The 21,836-nt window shown below is 37.9% G+C and overlaps 1 protein-coding gene across 8 annotated transcripts in view; it reads left to right on the top strand.

The window, feature by feature from the left end:
- PEAK1 (pseudopodium enriched atypical kinase 1) overlaps positions 1–21,836 on the top strand; it is a 109,965-nt gene that overhangs the window by 17,207 nt on the left and 70,922 nt on the right. For 2 of the 8 annotated variants that reach the window (XM_065642125.1, XM_065642124.1), the window contains one exon: positions 21,507–21,686. The exons of the other annotated variants lie outside the window; for them this stretch is intronic. The gene's annotated coding sequence lies outside the window, so the exon portion shown is untranslated. The remainder of the gene's footprint in view (positions 1–21,506; positions 21,687–21,836) is intronic. 8 annotated transcript variants of the gene reach the window in all.

Here is a 21,836-nt window from a genome sequence, read left to right as displayed (position 1 = left end):
TAAATTACTCCATCTGACAAGAGCAAGTTTTTACTTCTTGACAAATACCATCAGCCCACTCTCAAATGATGTATTTTTTTTCCATTCTTCAGATGACTGGTAATGGAGAAAACAATACAAGGATGCAGGAGGAAAATATATTAACTGGCTTCTTTAAGACAAAACTTGTTAGGCTGAGTGAACAGCAACTGGCAGTGCCTCCTCTGTTAGCATACCTCTACTGCATTAAATCCAGAAATGCACTTTCTTCTGTGGCAGGTTTCTACAGATGTTTGTTTTGAGAAGAATCACTTTAGAATGTTGCCATCACTTGAATGAAACTTTTTAAGAGAGATTTCTCTTAAACATTTAGATGGGTTTATACATGTATGTCTGTTTCATTGCATATTCAGTTTTTTCCACTTTGTTCATTTTAGTCCAAGAATGTATGTTCAAGGAGATAATGGAAGATTGCTAGCTGGCTCAGCAGCCTGACAGGGGCCATGCTGTGGAAAACCTTCATCTTCTAGATTCTTTTTAAATTGCACAGTGTTAAGTGATTTGTGATTCCAGTCTGAAAAGCCTTACCGCTACCTTAGACTTCTTGGAAGTGAGGCAAACTAATGTTTTTCTTATTGCTGCCATGTCAGAGAATCACTGTATGAAATGTGCTGCAAATTTAGCTCTTGACTTCACAGCCACAGCTATTTAAGCCTTACTGTCCTTCAGACACTTACACAAAGGCAGCTGCATCGGGTCTTAGTACAGCAGCAGTTTGCTTCAGCTTCCTGGGATGATAGGAGAGATAAGATTCAGAAGTGGCACAGTACAAGCTAATTACATGTTCTTTAAATGCCTTTTATTACACAAATTGTTAGTATTATCCTGGCGACTATGTACAAATACATCAATAGGATAAACCAGTTGTAGTTGCAAGGTTCTCTGTTTTATCACATTGCAGTCTGGGCTGCTCTGGCATGCAGGAACTTTTGATGATGAGCTCATGTTTCTTGATTTATTTGCTCTGAAGCAATGTGTGAATATTTGTTTCTGACTTCCAGGTTTTTAAAATAGCCTTATTTCTTTATCAAATGTATGGAAGGTTGCTCACTTTCTGAAAAGACTGTAATATGAAGTGTGCAACAGCTAAAAGCCTGCACTGAGTGACAGAATTTAATAAAACTTGGAACTTACTAACGGAGATGGGGATATCATCTTATATTCTACTGGTTTCCCAACAGTAATGAAATTGTGTGTGATGCAGCACTAGTTAAATGCTGACTGCAATGTTTCCAACGCAACAATAGTCTGGGCAGTCAGGCTTTTACAATCCAAAAAATCTTCATCAAAGCAACAAAAGGTTTTACAGATCACTTTGTATAACCTTGGCTTGTAATGATACCTGATTAATCTCTGTGAAGACAAAATCATTTAAATAGATGTAGGGAGGGGAATATAAGTAGTTCATAAAAGTATTTCTTTCATAATTCTGTTTATTAAATTAAAGAAGGTAGAAATATCATTCCAAAGAGATTTTTTCAATAGGAATTTTAAAAGGAGTTTGAATTAAGAAGGGATATCACTAGTGATACAAAAGTATAATTAAATATTTATGATACTGTAAAATCATGCTTTCTATGTGCTTGCACAAATCTAAGCATATTTTTTGTGTTCCTTTTGTGTATTTCTATCCTGAGATTTGGGGTCAGGGGTAAATTAACATGTCTCATGTGCGTCCAAGCTCTTAAGCCCCATTTTGTCCTCTTCCTGTTGTGCAATCAGTTTTCCCAGGAGTTTGTTGGTTACAGCAGAGTAATGTGTATTTACTCCCTGAACCTGGGTTAATCAGAACTCTTAAGTGTATTTTACGATTCCCTTCTGCAGTGTGCCTGTAGCATGATCATGTATAGTCCATCAGTATTCTTTAAAATCTCTTTTATCCAAGGTAGAAGGCATTGCAAGAGTCACTTTGAAGAACACATCGTGGAAAAAACCTACTTGTCTTTGGAAGGATTGTGTAAGAGTTTAATGCCATCTCAGCTTGATGACTTTCCTAGGGAAAAATGTTAAAGCTACAAATCTGAAGGAACAGGATCTACACTTTTATAGTAGTATTCGGCTAGATTAGGAACTGAGCTCACCAGTGCTTGATAGTCCTAATGCACTGATCTGTGATACTGCAGTGGTTTTTGCCTGAGAGTGAAAACCTGCTCTGAAGTCCAACCAGCCTTTTAACCTGTGTTTAAAAGGAATAAATTGTTAGGAGTTATAAACAAATTAAGAAGAGTTTGAGTGTGTTGTAGTCTGAAGAATCCTACAGTTATCATAAAAGTCAGTGTTACAAGATCTCAGTAAAATGTTCTGACTGCCTTGATGCTGAGCTCCTACAAACAGCCAAGAAATCAATGAGAATGAGGAGAGAGAGGATGGTTTTTATGACACACTGTTGCCAGTGAGATTCTTGGTTGCCATCAGAAAGGTAATTTCATTTAGCGGCTATGATAAGCTGCAAATTCAGACATACAAAAAAGTTGCATTAAAATAGCATACCGTCAAGTCCTGTGCACCTCTCATCTTTTATCCCAAACAGCTCTTTAGCTATCCAAAGCATCAGAAGCAAGAAAACACGTCCTTTCAAGGTTATAGCTCGTCACGCTTGGGTAATGCAATTTAGAAGAGCCTAAACACAACAAATCAAAATCTGTGAAATGATGCATGGCTTCATGCTTCTGTAATTTTGAAAAAGTACATATAGATTTCCATTCTTCCATTCCAAAGAGCCTTTGAAGTATGTCAGGTTTTTATAGCTTTGGATGTTTCACTTATATGTGGAGTTAATGACTCACACCTTTTCCAAACAATTGAAGAGCTTCCTGAATAGTGGAGAATACATTCCTTCCTCTGCTCAAGTACTGATTCACATTCTGATTCACATTTGTTTGTTGTCATGTGGCAAATGCCATTCAGCATGTTTACTCCTAGGTCTTAATTACTCTGCAGCAGTACTTTTCTCTTTATAGATCTTACTTCCTTTCCTTCTCTCAGCTGTAGCATGAAACAGCACCTAAATTAATCCAAAAATAATAGCCTCGTTCTTCCTTCTCTCTTCCCTCCTCTCCCCAGCTGCATGCTTCTGCTTCTTCCCATGTCACAAGCACCTGTGGTCTCTCTGCTGAACTTGATTCAACTTGTTAAAGCAACAGGAAAAAAACCATCCAGTGAAGAAAAGACAGTTCTAGCAGCAGATTTGCAATTAAAATTGGTGAGGAGGCTCATAAACATCAGAACCAGCACCAAGGAGGGAGTCAGACTGGCATCAGGAACATGGAAAGAGGGAGGGATCTATGCAATATCCCTGTATTGAATACAGTGAAATAACAGTAAGCTGTTAATTCTGCTAAACCAGAACTTTTGTGAAAGATTTATGTTGCTTTTGGTCCACGAAAGAGCTCGTCTGACTCAGATGAACATAGGACTGAAGCATGTGAGGAGGTAACAGAACATGCTCCAGGGCTGGAAGAGAAGGAAATGGCACTATGGGTTCTGGCTGTCACTAGCTACGTAATCCTTCAGTTGTTACTTGTATCCACACCCTCAGTCTCTGGTTAGTGTTTTGGCAGACGTATTGCATAAGGCATCTTAAAAAGTTGTCGTGCTTCCCCTGCTCCTGGTCTCTTGGTTTTGTGCTATGCTAGCATATGTGCTGCTAGAGCTGGGCCGTGAAATGGATCCCAGAAAACCAGAGAATGAGATGAGTGATGCTTATGTAGCTGAGTTATTGTTTACCCAAATCATTTCAACACATGGTCATGCAAAAGGTTGTCACATCTCCAATAATGAGTTGTTACATGTTTGATTGGTTATTTTTTTTGTCTGCTTAGCCATCTTGACATTCATATCTGCTTATCAGCATTTGGTGCCCCCTCATTTGTGCTGAAAACAGATTCACAGGGCTACACAGGAAAACAGGCCATGTAAATGTTGTGGGCTTAGTACTTGGGATGTGGAGTCAGGGGTAGAGATGGAATCAGTTCACAGGGTGCAAACACCTTGTTTAACAGCTTCCCCATGCCACAGCTTGTGTCTGTGGACCCGGAGAAGCAGATCTACAGAACAATAGCAGCAGGAGTTGAGAGAGCTGGGTGGGCAGATGGTGATGTTCCAAGTTGAGTTTGTCACAAAAGAAAATATTATTTACCCATGCTCTCAGATTATGTGTACATTTTTGATGCTTTTTAAAAGGAAAAGTTGGAGACATAGTCAGTAATTTGTTTAAAAATGCAACGAAACATTTATAGGCTAAACATAGCATTTGTGACGAAATCTAGGATGTGGTTAAAATAGTTATTTTCAGGACTTGGTCTTAGTGAAACAGCATGCTTTGAATTTTAAGTACTGTTTTAAATGTTATCTGTCCTTTGCTGAAGAATTCCTAGCATGCCAGATCAGATCTCTCCAAGATGGTCCACTTTGCATGGGTTTTGTTACCCAATCACTCTTCATTCTGGTCATTCTTCTGTCCTCTGTGTGCCTCTTCCTGATTTTTCCTCCTCCATTCATATATGCTTGAATGCAGTCTATTTCCCTAAATGTAGCTCTTCTCTCAAAATATACCAGTGGTACTTACTCATTATTCTCCCACCCCTAAACAACACAGATTTGTTTACCCTTTTGGTAATTTTTACTGTTGACCAATTACATTGATGTCTTATTTCTACTTCCTGAATTCTGCAAATTAAATATCAAATTTTAACAGGCAGTCAATACTATAGGCCGTTTTGCAAAACAATCTAGCAAAAACACTGGTAGGAAACTACCCATCTTCCTCTGCCCAAAATAAACTAATATACAAACCTAAAATTTACAGCACAAATGTCTGTCCTCACGCACAAAAATATTTGAAATATTATGAGATTCCTGTGGGTTCTTTAAAGGAAATGACCTTCTCTTGCTATCCCAGGTTTAAAAAAATAATTCAAAATCCAAAATGCTTTCCCTGAACTAATCTAACAAGACCACACAGATTGCAGTATGTGTATTATAAGGACAGGGAAGGGTTGTGCTGTAATGGAGCTTATTAGAGAAATCTGGAGCAAAGCCATCTATAGACTAGATGGATTAGGAGCATGACAACTGGAAGCCGTTTCTTTCTGTCATCCATCTCTACAGCATTTTAAAAAGAAATTGAACTCATATCCCTCATACCTCAAAGTTGTGCCTTGAGGGAGCCATTATGTTCACTCCACTCTTTGCGCAGAGGCTAAATTTATTTTCTAATCAAGTGTTGTTAATACCAGAAAAAAACATCTGCTTTTTAAGGCTGGAAAACATGAGCAGAATTTGTCTTCTGAGTATATTGCAAGTGGTGTTGCAGTTCTGGAAAAACAATTTCTGTTAAGGTTTTTGGGGTTTAACATCATGCTCCCGCTATTCAAAATTTTAGGAGTTTCATCTTCATGGAATTAAGAACATAAGAGAAAATATTTGGGTTTTTTTTAATGAACTGGGAAAACTGCTTGTTGGAGTACCTTTTCACTTGTGCTCTTCTATTGCATATAAACAGAAGCGAAACATTTCAGAGACTGTAGTCTCTATCTTCAAAACTTGTCTTCCTCCTTGGCTGCATTGTTCTTCAGATAATTTTGATTGTCTTTATAGTATTTGGAAAGGTTCATTTTTCACAAGTGAGGTTGTCACTTGTTGCAGTTGATGGTTAGTCTTGCTGGTTTTGCATTGTTAATGAAAATAAGAATTAAAAGCCTTTCTGCTTACTATCAAGTTCTCATAGGAGTTTTGTCTCAAAAACATTTTGGCAGGATTATTTAGCGATTTCTTTCTGGTGTCCCAAATATATTTACTACATATTAACAAATAAATTTGGCTGTGACAGTAAATAACTGTTGATATAATGCACTGCAGCATTTCTATTTTGGTAACTTTCAATTCTTTTTCTTTCTTTCTTGGGTTGTTACACATGCATAAAATACAATGTCCTATATCCATGTATTGATAACTTTAATTACCACCTCCCTCCAGATGCCAAATTAGGTGTCATTTTCCATTTTCCCAAAAGTTCAGCTTAACTAATATGGGAGGTGAATTTGTTATCCTATTGACTCAGTCCAAACTTAGGGCCACATAAAAAATTACGAACTGGAATTCTGTCTCTCTTGTAACAACTACATCCTTTTTGTGAGTCTAAGAAGAAAGGTAGAAAATTTCTCCCCAAAAGAAAATAGTTTCTTTAGGTACTAGCTGCTGATTTTTTGATTTTGCTCAGACTACTACTCAAATCTGATCTTCAAAACTGAAAGCCAACTATTAATGTGTATTCAAGAGACAAGCTGTTGCCAGGGTAAGAAAACAACTTCCATTTTTCTCTTCAGGATGAAAATAACTGAAGTGACCAATTTAAAGCAATATGAGCATTCTCTTTCCTGTGAATTGTACTCTGGGGGCTGGGTGGAATTAATGAGGTTATTCTGTGAGAATTTGTTGAATGTGTGATCTGTAAATAAAACAGTTGTTCTTCTGCAGATTGATTATATTCTAAATAAACTGGGATGTTTCAAAACATATCCCAGCTTCGTGCAAAATTACTCCACGTGATTCTTGCAAGAAATGTGTCTTTGGACAAAACTGCCTAATGAACTTGATTGTGTTTGATATCCACGTGCCAAATGTAAATAAGTATTTTATAGTTATGGATCAGTTATCCAATAGATTATACAGTAATGCACCTAGTATCTGTTCAGATTGAGCTTTTATGATGTTAATTGTCATTTTGGGACTTAAAGGAAAATGGAAGCGCTTGAGGTCACTGGAAAATTTTAAGTGTTAAGAGTAGAAAGATAAGACTTGGGGTGGAAATACAAGTCTACTTGTTCTTGTTTGGAAAAGGTGGATAGAAGGTTTTGCAGTGAAAAAGGACAGTTTTATAACCAAAGTCATTCACAAAATGAATTAATTTTCCTGAGCTGCTTTACACATTTATTTTTTTCTCCAAAAGAGTTGAAATATATTTTGTTGCACCTTTTCACTTTGAATTGTTTAGTGTGGTGGTATTGTTTGTTTGGCATAAGCACAAAACTGAATGCTGAGGAATATCTAATTTATCTGAAAAGTAGTTTTTATTCCTCTCAGTTTGGGGCAAAAATAAGTTCATTTTTATATGAACTGGGATTTTTTTTTTTTTAAACCATGTATGTGATCAGAGGAGGAGTTCAATTTCCAATACACTTGGCCTTTTGTTGCTTATTTCCCTGTTCTAGTCTCTTCTCACTGCCACCATCCCCTTCTGCCTCACCCAGTGCATCCCAGCATGGCCTTTTTGCCACCTCTGCCAAGGACAAGGCAACAGGGTTGTGGCTGGGCTAGGGCTGTACATGGAAGACTTGTTTGGCTGGCCAGTCACTTACTGAACTCTGCCAGGCCTTCCTTGGTTTTGCCTTTACTAGCTGGTACTTTTTGCAAAATTTGTAGATTTTTACGATGCACTTGTAGTCCTAACTCTCCTTTTATTTGGTTGGCAGTTGTTGAGGGAGGACACAGCAGCGAACTTCATTTTCTTAGAATACTCAAGTGGACATGTGATTTATAGGAAATTAGTGCAATTGAGTAGGTAGGTTGCCTCTTATGCATGGTCTTGAAGTAGAGTAATATTAAAAGCATGAAGCTTTTTACACACGAACATCCCAGAGGTACTGAACCGTGGTTCAGCAGATGCAGTTTCTTGATTGCGTTAAGCTGATTTTAGGCAGTACTGTCAAAGGAAGGGGTGTCTCAGTGGTATTAACAATTGTGCAGATGTGACCAGTTGAATCAAGTTCCTAATCTGGAAATTTTCTGTGTGGGGCATTAGCTCCCAACCAGATTAGGAACCACATCTATCTAGCTGGTTACACAACCCACAAACACTTTGATCAGCTACAGCTGGGCACACACATGGCCCAAGAAGTGGTGGGATTGTCTCTTTGACCAGAAGTGCAGGTTTTTTATCTTCTCACGCAGATTGTAAATCTGCACCTTAAGAAATGTTTTGTTATTGTGCTGACGGGCTCAGAAAGGCCCAGCTGCTTGTGTGCCATTTAAATAGAAAAACAAAGTTCTAAAAGCTTGTTGCTTTAAATGTAATTGAGTATGGAGTAACAGATAGTTTTGAAAGTAAACTAATTACTCAATAAGTTCAGATGTTTCAGAGCAGAAAATCCTGTAAACATGTTTACCGCCTTTGGAAGGTAAAAAGGACTCCGAAGTTCATAATGTTTTCTATACTGCTCTCTTCGTACTACATAAATTTCACCCAATTTTTAGCTGCAGATTAAAGTTTTGATACAGATGTCAACATACTAGGAATTAGAGGTGTCAGTATAACACAGCTGGAATGTGGTGGATTAAACTGTAATTCTGTTTTCAGACTTCCTTTTTTTAAATTTAGGTAGTTATACTTTAAGATCTAATCTGTAACTCTAGATTCTTTACAAAGACATTTTTTAAATGTTAAACCTACAGCGGGTAATTAATCTTTCCTCAGTAATACTGTTTGTATTCTCCAACCCCTTTGAGAAAAGACATCTTGGATCTTGGGTAGATTATAAAACTCTGATAGTGAATAGTTTGCTTTAATTAACCTACTTGTGAAATAAACTTTGCTCTCTGAAGTCCAATACACTTTTCCCCCATAGTAATTCCTCTACCTTTTTTTTCCTTGTTTGTGTTACCCTTTTAGTCAAAAGTCTCATTGGTGCCACGTCCATCTATGGTCTTCATTGCCATCTACTGCTGTCCTCCTCATCATGCGAGTCACACTTCAGGTAGCACATTTTAGATAATATCTAAGACTGAGAAACTCCAACCTGTGTTCAGGCAGGAGCTTGAGCACAGTAATTACACATTTGTTTTTAGCCTCTAGTAAGCATTTTCACTAGAAATACCAGTAATGAAAGGAACTACCTAGCAGGCAGATCAAAACTGAGCATCTTTTGTAGATCACGTGCTTTTAAAATTTTTGTATTTTACTGGAATAATCGCTTATGTTAAGGTTTAAGCATTTACAGTTTGAACACTTGAGACAGGTAGGTGGTTTTCTGCTGCACAGAAAGGAGGAGGATGCTAGTAGTGTGCCTTTTCTTCCTTTAAAAATACCTGTAAAGGATTTCTCTATGAGCTTGCCCAAATACATATCCACAGAGGAATAAATAGCTGCTGTATGGAGTGATGAGAATTTAAACAAAGCATTGGTAGCTTGTGAAAAATCTCTTGTGGAGAGGGTCGTAGTTTTACGTTTCAGAAGATCTTTAAGTTGTTGATTGCTGCAGTGCTTCTGATTCTTGCTCTGAAAGTGCCAAGAAAATCATGCTGAATTGTGGCAGCATACCCCACTCTTAGAAGGATGTCCTGCTTAAGGGAATATCCATAGAGCTTAATAAAGTATTATTCAGCTTTAAGGTTTATTTGTGGAGATTTGAATTCAGGAAATGGCATTGTTATGCAAGAACTGGAGCAGCTAAAAGGAAAGGAGATTAATATACTAAGACTTGGGAGAGGAAGCTGGGGTTGGAGGATTTTGTTAGCTCATGCACTGATTTTCATATTTAAGAAACTTTCTGTAAAACTTTCTCTTTCTTTTTTTTTTTCCACCTCTCCTTTGGAGCAGAACAGAATTCAGCATCAAAAAGATGTTACTGATGTATATAAAGTGAAGATGTTTCTTATCTTTGTGCAGAAATTTTCTCATTTATTCAGGAGATCTGGGCATACTTGGCTCCAGGCATTTCTTTCTGGGGACTCATTAAAATTAATGCACAAGTAGTATTGGATCATTTTTGTTCAGCTACATTATTAACAAAATAGAAAGTTGGAGTGATTAAGCCATGAAACTGTAACTGTCTCTCAGGAACACCTCAACAATTGTCCCTCAGAGCATTTCCTATTTGATTTTAGTGCTTTCTTCAACAGAGGAAAGAGGTAGTGGTACAAAGATGAGCTTGTGTGTGTCTACAGAGACAGACAGACTCTGGCATTTGCAGAAGAGTTTACATTGCATTAGGTTTAAAATGGAGAACCTAACATGAGATTCTTTTCATAAATATGTTATACATTTAATGGCTTCTATTGCTGTAAACAGTAACTGCAAATCAAAAAGTAGAAAATGTCAAAATTTTGTAAGATTTTGTGCCAGAAATTATATTACAAAATTTCAGTGTAAAAGATCCACTGTCTCATGTATCACTTTCTTTTACTGGGGAGACAAGTGTAGCATTACAAGTTTGATGTTAGTTTTTCACTGGGGGAGAAAAATCTCTTTGGACAGAGGAACAAGTTCTAAAGGAATAAAACTAGAGAAAACTAATCTATAGCAATGAAGTAACTTAAGACCCTCAGGAAGTGCTTACTGTCCCTTGTTTTAAAAACAAATGAATGAAAAAAAAATACAAAAAACCACACCCCACCCTCCCCCAGTGTTAGAAACCAAAATAAAGATTGTCAATAATGAAGGAAATACCTAATGAAATGTTAGTATTTAAAAATACTGGTCTGAAAGCCAGCTGAAGAAGTAAGTTGTACATGTAATCTTTCTCATAGAAGGAAGTATGGATCTCTTCCACTAGGGGATAACTTCTGTCCTGTATTGTGTATACACATTGTGAGTTAACCCTATTTTCTGCTGCAGTTGAACTGGAAAAGGGGCTTTCTGGCATTCTTAGCTTGGCGGTTCCTAGCGGGTGGCTGAAAGCGCCGTAACCCTTGCGACTGACACAGCAGCATCTTGGTAGCCTTTGAAATACCTGAGCCGTAAAGTTGTGCACTTTGTGTGTGGTCTGTAGTCCAAATGCTCTGACTTGTTATGAATGGGAAAGTTGTTCTAAAACCTTGAGTGTCTGAGGAGAGGAACACATATGAGAAATAAGGTTCATAAGAGCACAAATCCTTTCTGAGTAACATGCAGGCCGGGAAGATGAAGAGTTAGGTACTCTGGTGCATACTTACTCTGTTCCTTGTGAGTATATATGTGAATTTCCTGACTACATATAGAAGAGAATAACTGGTGAATATGTCCCATTACTGTGTGTTAGGAAGTGCCTGACAGGATTGTGTTGTTGTTAGGATTTTATATCAAAAGTTTTATAATGGGATGTGCAAATACAAATTACTGAGGTCTGAGACCTCGCGGTAAAAACCCCAAAGCTTTGGGAAATATTGATCTAGAAAATTCAGCATAGCTTGCACATGACTTAATGTTCCCATGCACAAATGTGAATCTTTGAAGTTTCAGCACAGATCATCTCTAACTTGCAGATAGCAGATGTTTAAAGATAACAGTCTGGAAAAAACAAATGGGTAAAGGCAGCTCATCTTAGTAGCCTAATTTAAAAAAAAAAAGAAGAAACATTTCTAGGCTAAATCTTCAAAAATTGGCATTCCAAGCAAAGCAAAAATATTTTTAATTCTAATTTCATTGCCATTAAATAATCTTTCTCGATTTTCTGCTGTTCCTCCTTTAGAAGTGTGTATTTCTCTTGGCAGATAGGTATGCTAGAAAGCTCAGTGTAGTTTGGTTATTTTGGAGGAGCTGAAGCTGTTTGAGAAGATAGGAATTTCTGTTTAGAATGGAAAACTGATCCTAATGGTCTCTTTGGAGACAGAATGGTCTTTCAAAAATTCTATTACTTATAAATATTCGAGAAGCACTTTTCTGTGGAAAAAAGGGTTTGTATGTTGAAAGTGAAGTATGGTGTGAGCTAATATACGTCCAGATAAGTTTCACTATTTACTGTTTTCAGTGTGTTTCTTTGGATTCAAAGTAACCCTAAAGACTTTTTGGTGTTCACAAAACTGAGGTTTGTTAATCTGGCAATACTTGCTTGTCTTAAGTGGAAGGTAAATGTTAGTGTGGTAAAAGGGAACTCTTAAGGAAGAACAAGTGTCACATATTTAGCTTTGAAAAGGCAGTGCAGTGTCGTGGTTCACTGCTTGTAATATAAACTGATGTGAGTAAGGGTATTTTATAAAAAGAATATTTCAATTCAGGAAATTGCATGTTCTGTAATTACTGCCATTTCAGAATGATCTACAGTCAAATGGTGTTCTGTGTCCTGCTTTTTGTAGGAAAATAATAGGCACATCTGTGTTTTAAATATTAACATAAACAAAGTAATTCTGCCTGTTGATTTTGTCAGTGGGAGACTTCACTGGTTACATAGATAATGAAGGGAAGGTACAATAGTTCATATACAATGCCTGGAAAAAATCCCCGTCCAAGGCCTGTGGAATTTGGAGCATGTGATTAATCCAAATGGAGTGAGAAACGAGGTGGAGCACCTGAAGCTCCCCAGCTCCTGTTCCTATCCCTGCTTAACAAAGCCAGTGGAAGAATACAGGACCTCCCCTCTTTCCCACAGAATATGACCAGGTGTTCCAGCCAGCTACTCTAGCATTTAGATTATCTCATTTAGGAGGACTTCAAAAGAGAAGAAACAAGTATGAGAGGAGATGCAAGTCAAGATCTATCTAAATAACTTTTCTCTGTAGGCAACCCTCATTATTACTGAGTGTGCAAAGCAAAAAGCAGTTTTATAGAAGGTGTCTATTCATAGCAGGAGACACTAAGAAAACTAAGCAAACTGTATTAAGGTTATTTTGGTTTGTTTTTAGACATACACTGCTGTTCTGGCCATAACAAGTAGACCTACCCTTTGTGACTAATACCTGGTGGGAATATGGGTCATCGTTATGGCTGAGTATGGAACCTGAGTGTTTAGTCCAAGGATGAGGCCACAGGCTTTTGCCCTCTCCTGGTTCTCTGTATTGTGCTGTCACAGTATTCGATGCTCAATGTGAATTCTGTCCCTGGGCATACTTAACATTTGCAGGCTCCTGGTATTTTATACTGTGCACAACCAGTCTAGACCTACCTGTTGTTGTCTTAAAATAGCAAATTTTAAAGATATTTAGCGTCTACCATATTGAATAATTTTCAAAGCTTTTGATTTAACTTTCAGCAGTGCAAGTTTCTTAAGGTTCCTGATGTTTTGTTTCTAATAATATGGGCTTTTTTAAGATGGATAATTCTTCTGCTGACATGTTCTTCTGCAGAAGAACATGTCAAGAAATTTATTGACTGCTATATCGTAATGGCTGCTGAAATGCTGTATCTTGATTTGGTCTAGAAATCTGAGTAGATATCAAATTCTGTTTGTTTGTCTTCTGGGATAAGATTAATGAGTCTTGTAAATTATTAAGGACTATGCTTTCATCTTCCAGACCTGATTTCTCTGAATAGGTGCTGTATGCTAGAAGCTACTCGTTAGTAGGTGAACTGATAGCTGGATGTATTTATTATTGATGAGTTAGTGGGAATTTCCCTGTCTGAAAAGGGCAGTAGGCTGATAGAAATATTTTGCATGGAAAGGTGATGTTAAAAAAGATTTGCCATTTGGTACATTTATTTCTGAAGATGTATTTCTTTGGACCCATGCCATAGTGTATCCTGCATTAAGAGTTATCACTGGGAAGTGGGCTGAATCTTCTCTTGCACTCCTCTTACTGTTCTTACAGACCCATGAGATTTTTATTATAATTCTGATATAATCTGAGGCATATTCCTGTAAAAGCAGTACAATTTTATTCAGCATATATTCATCAATGTATTGTAATTTCTATCACTGTTTTATCACACAAAAACGGGCTGTTAAGCAAAGCTAAAGCAATGAAGCAGAAGAGAGTCCTCAAATTCAGCATGGCTACTGTAATATCGTAGCTATTATCAGAACCAGTTTCAAAGCATTATTGCCAGCCATAAGGCAGAGTAAGCAGGCATTATTCTCATTCAACTCATAATCCTCAAAGTTCGAATCTGCTCTTAAAGATCTGTTGTGACAGAATTTCATGATTATGTATCCCATTAAGAGAATCTATTACTAGTACATGTGGGGTAACTTTCCTGCTAATGTACAGATTTAAAGTGTTTTATGAAAATAAATCAATACCTTAAAATGAACCCCAAACCTCAGAATGCTTATTTCCTTTAAGACCTGGCTCATTCAGGATGATTAATGACTCCTGGTGGTATGTCTCCACTTCAGCCTATCTAAATCTGGATCACCACAATCTTCTTCTGTGACATATCCTCTGTCCCTCCCACCCTGCCACCATGTGCCCACTCCTTCTGCCTCCTTGTGGTGGCACTTCCACAGTTCCCAGCTCAATCAGCTCCCTGAACATGGGATCACACGAGCATCTGTGTACATACACAGAAAGGGGCAGAAGCTCAAAACCCCATGACAAGGGTAGGGCTGTGTCAGCTCAGATTTAGATTGATTTAAGATGTTGTAGATACACACCCTTTTGAAACGTCACTCATTTGGAATACATTATCTTCAAGTTTCCGCTGAGCCTAGAAGTTTCTAGTCAAAATGGATTTTAGATTAAGCAGAGAATTTGCAAAACAATAGCAGAGAGAAAAATTGTATAATGAGTCATAAGCATGGGACCTTCTACCTCTGTGTGCTTAGAACTGCTGAAAGCCTGTGGATTAGTTAACAGAATAACTGTAGTTTCCAGCATGTAATCAGCTACTATGTCCATTGTACTTTCAGTTTTGTTGGAATAAAAGAACCAGTTTAGTCATCAAAACTTAGTGTTAGTATAAAGCTTTATAGTTTATGACCACGTTTTTGAACAACATAGATGGTGTGCTAAATTAAATGTTTATGTTAAGTATTTATTGGCTTTATATGTTGTTGTTTACTTCTTGTAACATCTATGACATGCTAGGCATACCACAAAGCAAAAAAGTATATATTACTTTGGAAATTCACAACGTAATGCCTGATAAAGGGAAGAGAGGAGGATACAATGTATCAAGGTGTTTGTATTAAATGCCAAAGAAAAAGGACAGTAATTGTAATAGATCATTGGTTGGGGTACAGGACTTGCAGTCCACCTGCGTTGGCTAGAGGCAACTGCCAGGTTAAAACAGTCAGGAGTGTAAATGGTCTGTTCAGAGATCACTGAAATTGCAGATGGTTTAACTGAGTGTGAAATAATTACCAAAAAACCAAAAGTGCTATGTGGAATCAGACAACTCTGACACAGCTACAGTGAGAATAAAATCAGAATCTGGACAAACAAACTGCTTTGCAGCTGGCTGTTGAAGTATATCCTGACCTTTTTATTTCAGTTTGAAACACGAGCTTTCTTAGTTACCACAGCACAATAATACTTACTGTAAACTGGAGTTAAATCTTTATTTTGCAATTGCTTGTCCTGACTGCTTTGATATTTAGTGACAGAATCATAGGAAAACAAATGTTGCTTAGAGGCAGCAAAGTGGCAGTAAATATCTAATAGATGTGAAGCATTTTGGTTGGTTGTTTGCTGGTTTTCCTTGTCAACCATATTTATCATTGAGAAGCTCAGAAGTCTTCTGCAAAGCTTCTACAAGATATTGATGATGTCAGAATGTCTCATTGGAGTAATTTTAACGTTTTGCTTCAGATGAGGCTGTAAAGGCTTTCTGCCTAGATTTATTGCTAGATCATTTCCTAAGCCTCCAGTAACTCGTGTCTGTAAGCTATCAGCATGAAAAGCTCCATGGCAGTTGGCCACATAGACTTTCTCAGAAGCAGAAATCTCTGCAAATGTTAGTCTTCCGAGCCAACTTGACCTTCTGAACTGGCTTTTGAGGTTTGGGAAGGGTTTTCTTACAGCTTGGCTTCCAGGCAGCAGCTAGCTGTCCCTGTCACCCTGCCTGGTGGACTGCAGCACTCTGTGGAAACTTGGAAAAACCTTCCATTCATGGGACTTGACGCCCGCTGATGTGTAACGGCATTGGATGACAAGTTCATTGCTCGCTCTAACAACTGCCCGGATGTTGCTTAGCTCTTCTGTAACTCATCAGGCAGACAGTTTGGCATCCTTGAGAACATACTTGCAGACACCAAAGCATATTGTCTTCAGAAATGAAATACTGAATTCTACACCCACCCTTATCCTCTTCCAAAACCACTTTTTATTCTAAAATAAGACATTTTCTTAAACTCTGGTGTTTAAACGAATCAATATCTCTTTTCATTAATTTTCTGAACAATGCTATTCAGCAATGGGATTGTTCATAAAAGAGATATTTTTCTCTTTGTACATTTGTGAGGATAATGTAGCCAAACTTGGAATTTAACAAAATCTAGAAATGTTTCTCTGCATTGAGTAGTAAATCATTAGTTTCAGCAACTTTACATGGCAGCATTCTGATATCACATAGTATATCTGCATTGCCAAAGTGAAATGTGTTTAAATTTCCTCTGGAACTTAGATGATTTTTTTTTTTTTGATGACTTGTGAAGTGCTTAAAAGCTATCATCGCAATATTTAACCATTTAAAAAGTTTCGCTCTGAATCCTTGCCATATCCTTGCCTTGGTTTTAGTTTTATGTTGCTCTTTCCTATCTCTTAATGTTTCCCTAGCTTATCTTGTGTGGAAAACAGAAAAAAAAATAGATGGGTTTACATTTGTGGTGGCACTGCAGGCCAGTGAAGCCCGACGTCCCGTCCTTTCCTGGTCACTCATTTCCACTTCTGCTCTGCCAGCACATGTGTTTGTGCAGCCGCATGGTGAACTGAAGCAGGGAAGTGATTCAAATGCTGCCAAAAAAGACCAACTGCCGGCATAATAAGCAATGTTGTCTTGGGTGGTTAGGCTGGCATAGGAGCAAACAGCTGGAGGAGAAAAAGTAGGAATTGTTTAAGTGTATTCTTCTGCTGAAAAAATTGTAATGGAGACACAGCCTAAAAACGAAGGTTTTGCCTGAAAATAAGTGATATTAAATTCAGGGGAAGGGGAGAAAAAACATGAGCAGGTTTAGTTAAAAATGATTGCCACATATTAGTGCATATTCTTGTGTTTCAAATCCTGGTGTTGATTTAGCCTAGGTCAGTTCCTTACTAAGGTAAATTAAATCAGTATTCTTGAGTAAACAAAGTGTACCCATACAAGCAATGCTGATGAGGCTTAGACAAACTACATGATTGCTGAAGTTTATGGCAACAAGATTTTTCCAATGCAATTTCTGTGAGCCGGTAGGTTTGCAGGTTGCAGCCTCTTTCAGGAACGCTGTAGAAGTTGATACTTGAAATATAGGTGTGTCGGGCACTAGCTGGACATGACATCTGCCTGCTGAACCCTGCTGGCAGGTTTTCAGTGTTCACATTGATGAGCACATTGCTCTGTTGACTCAGCTTTCAGGTCTATCAGGGCAAATGAGGAGAAGGATTCCTTATGGATCACGTATACACTGTCAGTTTTTCCACTTATTTTTCATTTTTCTCTAATGCTCCAAACTTGTAGCTACACAGCTGTTTGAATGCTTATACTACTGTACGGCTTGTAGATAATAGTGATTGTTAAGATAGATGTAGCAACTCGGAAAGTATTCTCAGAACAAAGTTACCTGCAGGGACATAATCCAATCTAGCAGCTTGCTGCTGCTGAGGAAGTTCCTGGGCACTCTGCCCTCCCCTTCCTCCCCACCCACCTTAGTGCCACCAGCTCAGGTCTTTGTCAGCTGGTTTAACTCACTAACTCAGCAGAACATAAACCTGGCAAAAGCAGATAGTTTTCTGCTGTGTTAGTGAGCTGGTGGGCACAGAAGAGGAAGCAGAACCCCACGGCTGACAGCAAAGGCAGGAGGGAAGGGGGCGAACCCTCTGTCTTTCATCTGTAACGTTGTGCAACTTCACTCGTAATGATACAGGTGATGCAGATAAGTAGCATTGCTTATACCATTAATGCTGTGTACTTGTAGGGTATCTAACTACAGGCCTTTTGTTGCAGAGGCTGTCATCTGTGCTATGTCACAACACTGAAACAAAGCTAAGATCCTGTTAGCAGTGCTAAAGTTACTGGATTAAGTGGTTTTATATGTTAATGGTAAAAATTAGGAAGAAGTTATTAGAGAATATATTATACTAAGGAGGAACCCAATTAAGATTGCAGTCAACTTTTTTGAAGCAAGAAAGGAAGCCAAGGTTTATACTTTCATGTTGGCAAATTCTTTAAAGTCCAGATAACAGTGAAACCCAAAACAAGGATGCCAAATTTGAATTTTTGTTGAATAACAGACTAGAGGAAGAAGTGGTTATTGCAAGGTATTTCTTTTACTTTCATATAGCTTTTCCACTGTGCTCCTAAGGATGTATTTTTGGGAGGAGTGTGTCATGATAGCACTAGCTATCATGGCATGAGTCTTCTCCCTTTTTTCTATAACACATAGATGTAAGTGGTATTAAACTTCATTACTTGCAATCCCTGTTACAGCCAACAGTTTTGCATTGCTTTTTATTCTGTTGGTTTCCTACAAGAGAGGTTCTCAAACTGTAGTTAGCAAAAATATATTAAACAACTTCTTTTTAAATGCAAAGTTTGAGTATGTGCAGCAGTTTGTGTGAAACTAGTCAGTGACCTGTTAGATCATTTTCAAAACAAAATTTAGGAAACAATCCTATCCAGGTCAAGTTCCCTCTCAGCCCTCTGGCATAGAGGAAAATGCTGACAAGTATGATGCTTTTATTCAGAGCGATACCTGGTAGAGGAAAAAGAACTTCAGTTCAATATGCATACACACACTTCTAACTCTTAAGTACTGTCTTTCTCCAAGATCAAGGAATAAGCAGTTTGCTTCCCTTACATAAGGCAAATCACCTGCAAATTTCTTCAATTACAAAAGGAGAGAGGATTTATGGTTACCTTAGTATACATTTCTAAATGTTTTTAGTTGTTAAATAGCTATTTTCACAATGGTACGTGCTTTTCTCTCTATAGAAATTTTGTGTAATGCTCAAAATGCTCTGTGTGGAAACAGGTTGGAGCCTAAAAGAAAATAATGCAAATTACTCTTTCAGCCATACTCCTCAGCACCCAGCAGGCTAATGCATGTATCTGAAAAAGATAAAGTGAAGGGAGACTGCGTGAAACCAATCAGGGCTCTTAAACTGCAGCAATACAAAACTGTTGGTAGTTAAAAGAAATGGTTAAAATAAATTCCTGTTGGTTACTGCTGAACTATTTGCAATTCCCCTAGGTTTAAAAGAAAAAACGAGAAGGAATTTTAACCAACTCATTTGATAGAAAAATGACCTGCAGATGGGGTTTGAGAGAATAATAGGCAGCAGATTACAGTGGGAAGAATAGCAGAGCAGCAGCTCAGACTTTGATATATTTATGCAGAGCGGGCAGCGGAGAGACGTGAAGAATTCCCCACTGCAAACGTCGTGGAGCATCAGCATAATACGCTCGTTTTATTTCCACTGACTGCTAATGCGCTGTAGCTGTTCATAGCAGTATTGCATTTATGAAGTCATATGCTGAAAAGTTTTAATATAGCGGAAGTGTTACATAGTGTGCAAATATCAATAGGTTTTTTCCCATTTATGTGCATATTTTCAAGTACAGTTGTATGTGGAAAACCTAGCGTTTCTTCCAGTCTTGGCCTGCTTTGTTCTAGGGCAAATACACCTTCCCTAGTTCCCAGTGTCCTGAAATGTATTTAGTAAATATTGGATTTTATCAACACTTCATATAGTCTACTGAAAATGCAAAAATGGATTTTTTTTTTCCAAACCCTCATAACTCTGCCAAATTAGAGGCATTTCATGAAGGTGGCAAAAATTTTACAGCCACTAGAATTCAATTATAGAGGGAACTTGTGAACAGGACAGCTCAGCTGTGACGTAGTAGCACTGGAAAATCTTCTCTTGCTCTCCCCTATCTTATTCTTGAGAAAATCTGAAATACACTTGCTGCAACTTAACAACAAAAAATTGAGATTGCTTGGGCAGACAACAAAAATATTCTCATGACTGACACCTGCAGGTAGTTTTTATTCCATTAAACCAATCTTTTTAATGCAACTTAAAGCATTTATAAGCACATTTTTAATCTGAAGAAATATGCCCTAAAATTTCTGTGTGAAATACCTTTCGTGTGTCTTCCATAGGATATTTTTTTTTATAATTTACTCTTTGGTGAGTGAGAATCCTGGAGGTTAAAAGTGGGCAGTTTCTCAAAAATGTTAGTAGAATATGTTTTGTAGCAGCAAATGAGCAGTGTCAGTCTCTAGAACTACCAAACCTGTAGCGTTCACCCTTGACCTTGTGTAGAAGCTTACAAAAACGAGGAAACCCCTGAATGTGTGTGTGCAGAGCCTGCTGTGGAGATATTTTGAAGCATGTTCTTAATACAAGATGTTTACCCCAGGGGGACAGTACTTGTGGTGACCTTACCTAACCTCAGCTGGAATTCATTAAATACTCTCATAGTAAAGAACAGTTGCAACAAGCTGTTTCCTACTGTACCACTAATGTACAATCAGGTAGTAGGAAGCTGAGAAGAGCAACTTGGCCTGTAACACGTTGCTCCATAGTGTTTCAGTGCTCGCAATAGTGACCTGAGGGGAGCCTTTTTTCAGAGACTGACCAGTGTACTAGATCAAAATGCTTTCTCAAATGTTTTGTGAAGAGTTTGTGCTTTGGAAGTGGATAATGAAGATCCTGGCTGGCTTTTAATGCTGGAAAATACAAGAAAGTTCCAGGTATTACACTTACCACTTTAAAAGTATGATGACTAGTAGTCATTCTTTGTCTTCCTTTACCACCACCCACTGTCCATTTATTTGCAATCTCTTTCACTGCTATTACCTCTTTTCTTCCCTTGCTGAATATAAATACAATTAGAATATGAAGTCTTATTAGTGTACTGCCTCTAGCATGGTTGTCTCTTTAATAGATGGGGCAGAAAGTTACAAAATGCAGTGAAGTTCTCATTTAAGGGGAAACAGTATACAGAAATTATTTCAGCTCTGTAAAGCACAAAGGCACAGAAAAACAATTTCTACTACAAATCCTAAAGGTTTTTTCCCCTGTTCTTTTAACAATGCTTGAATAGTTCTGTTGCCTGCAAATATGTAGCATTACAGTGAGCCCTTATTTATTTTCTGTGTGAAAAAATTTCTCTACCTTTAAGCATGCCTCTCTGTCCTCACTACTCTAGAGTTCTGTCACCCTCTTCTCAAAAGCATCCAAATATGACATGCAGTCAAACTTGAAAAGAATGCAAAAGAGGAATGCAGGGTGGAAAGCTGGAGGTATGGAGCAGAATTCCCTCGCAGTGATCACATACATCAGGACACTTCAAACTGGCAGACAGGTTGAAGGAGGCCTGTAAAAGAAATTACAAATCATAATGCTATAGGAAAAAGTAAATAGAGGTGATACAAAGGAACCAGGTTCTTATCTGGTGTGGTTTTGTTGTTTCGTTGTTTTGGGGTTTGTTTGGTTTGGTTTGGGGGTGGGGTTTTTTTGTTTTTTCTGGCAAGAGCCTGGTACTTCAGACAAAGTGGTTAAGCTATGGAATGTCCGTCCACAGGATGTTGTGGATATGAAATTGTAAATGGGTTCAAAAGGTAATTGGATAAATTTATGAAGGAAAATTCCATGCAAGACTATCAAGTACAAAGACGCCATTTCTTTTCCAGGAAATCTCTAAACTTCAAGTTGTCGGAGATCGGGAGAGTTGGAGAAAGTGTTGCTATTTATGCCTTTATGCTGGGCTGCTGCCAGCAGCAGAGTCATGGACAAGCTGGACTTCAGGACTGATCTACTAGGTTGCTGTCATGTTGTAAACCATTTTTGTCCTCTCTGAGGCTTTTCTTAAGGTATTTATGATCCTTCTGATCTTCTTTTCAATATCTTTGATATTTAGCAACTTTGCTTAATCTGCAGCTTGTTACATCTGTTACTTCAAATGTCATCAGTTGAATCACATCATCCCTTCTTAGATGAAGTCTGTTATGGTTAGGTAATAC

This window comes from Caloenas nicobarica, chromosome 10, assembly GCF_036013445.1.
Source record: "Caloenas nicobarica isolate bCalNic1 chromosome 10, bCalNic1.hap1, whole genome shotgun sequence".
NCBI classification, from domain to species: Eukaryota; Metazoa; Chordata; class Aves; order Columbiformes; family Columbidae; genus Caloenas; species Caloenas nicobarica.
Note: the sequence above shows the minus strand (reverse complement) of the source record. Positions and strands in the feature narration are given on the sequence as shown.